The following is a 6,000-nucleotide window of genomic DNA, read 5'->3' on the forward strand; positions in this document are numbered from 1 at the left end:
TTTTTAAAATTTTCTAATTTTGTTTTGTTTTTATTTCTCCCCCTAAATTTTTGCATAGGAGAGCAACGAAAGTAAATGCGCAAATTTAAACTATCCTAAAACAAAAATTAGTCTTTAAAGCGAATCAACTTAAGAAAAACTCAGGAGTATAGAGAAGAAAACGCAAACCATAAGTCATCGATTGAATTTGCATCCAGAAGGTTTGAGAACAGCACGCATAATCTCAGAACAGATCCGAAAATTCTTCATGTCATTAAGCACTAACCCCATGTGATCCCTTCTTTTCTTCCCTTCTTTCCTTTCCCGCATAGGACACAAACTCTCGAACAAAGTTATGAGTGCTATATATTTGAGAGATGTCCCTTATCATATGCCAGGAGCAGGAACTACCAACAAACCGAAGTGTGATGATATGCCTCCATAGCTGCTCCGACACAGAGCGGGATCAGTTGGTCTTTGGAACCCAGTCCATTTTGAAACTGGGTCAACCTTTTTCATCAGCACACAATACTTTCTCCCATGACATATCCTGCTTATCACAAACAGAAGATGAAGAAATATTAGAGTCATTAGTTGATTTGGGAGATTGAGCCTTTGGTACCCATTGGTAGTTGGGTTTAACCCATTTCTTTTTCGATCCTATGGGTGCCTCGACACTTGATTTAACACTTGAAGCCAACTGCCGAGATGACTTTGACCTAACCGGTCTTTGTTTCACTGGAGCATCTCTTAAACTAGACTTCTGGGTCAACATTCCCTTCTTGTTCTTGGGAGTTGGATGCTTGACCATGGGAGTTGAATTCTTAGCCTTTTGCGCGTTCCAGTTATCATGGTCTGAACGTGACTTTGAGGGGTATCTTTTGGAGTGTCTCCCTCTTGACGCGTTCTGCCGGCCTTGTGCGTAGTAGGGAACATACGCGCGATTAGGAAAATTTCTGGCAATATGTCTAGGTGTTCCACAGTGAAAACATGTCCTTTTCTTCACTGTGAAGTTGTCTCTTCCTGCCCCTGGTGGCGTTCCCTTTCCTTGTCTTTTGTTGTCCCCACATGCACACTTGCCACAAGAACTCTGTTGCGCTAGAATTAGAGGCCTGTATTTCTCAACGACAGGTTTATCAGAAGCAACTGAGTTCGAAGCAACAGACTCAAAGCTCAAAGAGACATTTGTTTGTTCAATAGTGTTCTCCTTGTTCTCATCTTCTGCTACTTTACCTGCACATGAAGTAGCAACATTAGTATCTTCAATATTAATAACTCCTCCTGACACAAATCCAGCTCGTTTGCCATATTGAAGATGTGCCTCCCTGCTAGTTTTGTCTTGTGTCATAGGGATGGATGTGTAGTTATGATTATCAGGAGGAGGAACACTATCATACCCTAGACCCTTGTTTTGATTTTCTTTGAATTTTAATTGGGTTTCATATAAAGACTCCAGTGTCTGACTTGACGCAGTATAATTTTTGAAACTGACATCTGTTTTTCCACACTTAATTTTTAAAGTGTCAAGTTCTTCGGTTACAGCAGCAAGTTGTCTCTTAATATAATCATAATTTTCACACTTGTTGCTATACTCTTCCTGAAGTTTCCTAAAGTTCTTGGTTTTTGCTTCTAATTCAGCCTTTAGGGGTTTCTGTCATTTCCTGAGTTGATATCCTTTATATCTCAGGTCCTCAACTTCTCTTTTTAATAAATCAATTTGTTCCCGAAGAAATTTAATCGTATCTTCACATGATTGAGAACATGAAACTTCAAATGAATGAGAACACGACACTTCATTGACAGGAAGGTTAGCTGAACTCATTGTTTTTCGACAATTCAAAGCGTTAATTTCTTCAATTATATCAGCCAAACTAAGACGATTGAGATCTTTTGTCTTCTTGATGTCAGCCACGTCCATATCCCACAATTTTGGAAGTGAATTCAATAGCTTTTTGTTTATCTCAGATTTAGACAAGAAGATCCCAGCTATATTGATCTCGGTAATAAGTGTAGTAAATCGCTGCAACTGAGTTTCGAGGGTTTCTCCAGGTATATAATCAAAAATGTTGAAATTTTGTCTTAACATATCTTGATGACTCTCTTTCATGTTTTCAACTCCCTCGTAGAACTTAAAATCAATTAAAAACCACAACTAGAAGCTAAGATAAAAATTAAACGTCAAATTTAAAATGCCTTTTTTTCAAAAGTCAAATTTAAAAAATTAAACTCAAAAGTCAAACCGAAAAGTTAAATTTGAAATTTTAAAAGTTAAACGAAAAAGTCAAAATTTAAAATCAAAGATCAAACTTGTAAGTCAAAGTCAAAATTTTAAATAAAAAGTCAAAAAATAAAAGTCAAAAATAATTTTTTTTAATTATTTATTATTATTTATTTATTTATTTTTGTTTATATAATTTTTTTTTTTAATTTTGGATGAAAAAGGAATTTAAAATTTAAAAGGAATTGAATTTTGGGTTAAAAGTGTCAAAATACGAAAAATTGCTGCGAAAAACATGGGTTATAGTTTAATTTCCGAAGGAATGTAACAAGTGATTAGTTAGCTTAGTTGGATAAGGTGCTGAACTGATGAGCAGGAGGTCGCGGGTTCTAAACCCGGCACCTTAACGCGAAGAACAAACCCCCCTTATTTTTGCGATATCTATCCAAAAACGCAAAAATATTTCGAAAATAAGATCAAATAATGCCCCAAATCTGATAAAATTGACTGATACAACTTGGCTTTGATACCAATTGTAAAGTCCCTAATCTGCCCGTGTATCAATCAGATCCGTTTGATGGTGCGGAATCTCAATCAAACGGATGATACCAGATCACAATAAAAGAGAAGGAGAAGAAGAATAATATGAATCTATGTATGAATTGATAAGATGAATTAAATTCCTTACACAAGATTCAACCACACAAACGTTCCTTTCTCTCTCTCTGGCCGTCAACTCTCTAGGGTTTATCAATCTATACTCCTCACCCTAACACCTATATTTATATTTGGAGAATATGGGCTTGGTGGACATGGGCCGTAAATGGGTTTACGACCGTAAGGTGTTTACGGCCGTAAACTCAACCGTAAACATGACCGTAAACTCCATAAATATTACAGAAAAATATAATTGTCCAGAAAAGCAAAGTATAAACCATATTTTTGACCCAACAGTCATTATAAAATTATATTGATAATAATATATAATCATGTAGGATCATATCTTATAACAAGTTACTACTAATTGATTATTTATTAAAATAATTTTGATTATTAATAAATATCAAAACTTTTATTTAATTTTAAAAATATTATGTTATTAGAGTAATTTTGATTATTAATAAATATCAAAACTTTTATTTAATTTTAAAAATATTATTTTATGATAAAAATATTTTACCAACATTTTGGGAATTATTGTTTCTAAAAAATAATAATAAAAGAGAATATGAAACTAGTTACATCTATATGCTATAGATATATATGTTGTGTACAACATATTGGACACTTAGAATTTTTCAAATAGTTAGGATCCAACTACACACTTGGTCTTGACTTTAATAGTCAAAATCGTAAGCACCTTTAGAGGGTTATTGTTTGTCTATAAACTAATGAGTTTTAGGCATAACAAAACAAACTTAAGGCTCTTAATTGTGCATATAACCTAAAACAAGATCTATGTTTTCTTTATTGAACATATTATGAACATCAAAATAAGAACCTTATAAACCCTAGGTAATTTTCAAAAAATACATAAAAGGGTTTACGATTACATACCTTATTGTTATTATAGCAAATAACAATGATCTTTAACTTGTAGAAGCTTTGGAAGCAAGCACCACAAATGTTGTACCTATAGCGGTTTACATCTAAGCTAGCAAAAAGGAGTTTGAGGAGAGGGGAGAGAGCAGTGAAAATTTTTGTCCAACCCTTGGGAAAGAAGTGATAGTCGAAAATAAATGCTTAGGGTCCTTTATATAGTGTAACAAGGAAGCCCTGGTAGCCCTAATCTGAATATAATAATAATATTTCAAATTGGTAATTATCCAGCTCCATATTTATCCACATATGATAATCAAGAAACCCTAGATTATCCTCTAGAAACCGTCCAACCTCTTGGTGGAAGGTTCTAGACCTTTTTGTTCAACTATTAAATAATTTCACTTTAGACCCTACACTTTTAATTAATTCCATTAATCCAAAATTTAATTCAAATTTTTAGGTTTGAGGGCTACCCAAAAAGACTATGCTACCATCAATTCAAGTTTATACCAATTATATTTATAGGCTTAGATACCTTATCCAACAGTCTCCCACTTGGATAAGGCTGTAACTATGATTGTCAGTATAACTTCCAAATCAATCAGCAAATTGTAGCTTCCAAAAGATGTTGTTGAACTATGGCCCAGTCAGTTACGTGTCCTAAGATAAGTGATCATATAATCCTCTCTTCTGCAAGATATCATTTAGCCATGAGACATGGAACATAATCAATCTCAATGTCTAATACTTTTTTTCTCAATTTTGGATTTGTAATGACATAGAACTTCTAATCGAAGACATCAATTTAGTCATGGCCCGACCTGGCACTATAACTCAACACCAAATCACTAAAGGGCCCAAATATATCTCTTTTCCTGTTATGGAAAACGGAACGAATAAACTTTGACTTATATGTTTGCACCATTTACTCATCAAATCATGCATACCAATACATTTTATAATATTAAGTTACTAATGCATTTATGTATCATCAATGCACAACTGACTTGTAAAACACAACTTATATATCTTCTTTTTAAGATTATAAGATATTATCATCCCATAAATAGTCGTGATAAATTCCATGAAGTAATTCTCTAAACGTAGGTTAATCCAAAACTTAAATCTACATATCTAAGTACTCATGAACATTGTAGTTGTAACATCCATAAAAATCATGCCAAATTAAAAATTTTCAAATCATCTCAAAACCATTGAACATTACAAAATTTGTTTTCAAAATAATATAATATCAGAGTATCGTAGAAACAAGGTCATAAAAATATGAGGACATGTACGATCATGCATTTGCCTTCCCGCGATAATCTGATGTACCTGAAACAACTGAAACGGTAAGCCCAAAGCTTAGTAAGTTCCCCCAAAATACCCATACATACAACAATACACATATAATCGCAAACAACATATTATGGGTCCAGTCAACCATCGGGCTGGAATACCCCAAACCCTCAACCATTAGGTTGGAATGCCAATATACTATGGGTCCAATCATCCCTGGATTGGAATACCCCAAGCCCACAACCAACAGGTTGGAATTCCCACATACTACGAGTCCAATCATCCTCGGGATGGAATACTCATGGACCACAACCATCGGGTTGGAATGCCCAAGTCTATTGGCTTTCGCACAAAGCAGACAAGCTTCAACCACCAATCAAACATATGCACATATAACAAATAATCACATAACAGTCTATAGACAGATAAACCGATCTAACAGATCATAGGAACATAATAACATCCTATCTACCAGGATACTGATCTAACAGATCATAATACATATACCATCCTATCTACAAGGATACCGATCCAACAGATCGTACTAGCATAACATATTATGATAACAATCCAAAGGGGGGCGGCCTTGGTGCCTTCGACCCTTGAGTATGGTGTGGAAAACTCACCTCACAAATGTTGAACTGAAGTGATAAGCTTAAACTATTGAATCACAACCACGGAATCCACCACCTATATTTACCATAAGACCATTTCTATAAATTTTCAATTTACCAAAATACCCCCAGAAGTCAAACTATTCAACCCTTGGTCAAAGTCAAGGTCAACAGTCCATGTTGACCCAACTTGTCGAGTGCAGCTCACTGCCTTGTCGAGTCCTTCCAGAACTTAAGAAGTCGTGAAACCCCCATAGTTGACTCGTCGAGTTTCCAGACAACTCGTCGAGCCCATGCGTGTTTACAAGTCGAGGAAATCACTGACTTGTCGAATCGTCTTGCTGACTC

This window comes from Lactuca saligna, chromosome 7, assembly GCF_052625555.1.
Source record: "Lactuca saligna cultivar CGN05327 chromosome 7, ASM5262555v1, whole genome shotgun sequence".
Lineage (NCBI taxonomy): Eukaryota > Viridiplantae > Streptophyta > Magnoliopsida > Asterales > Asteraceae > Lactuca > Lactuca saligna.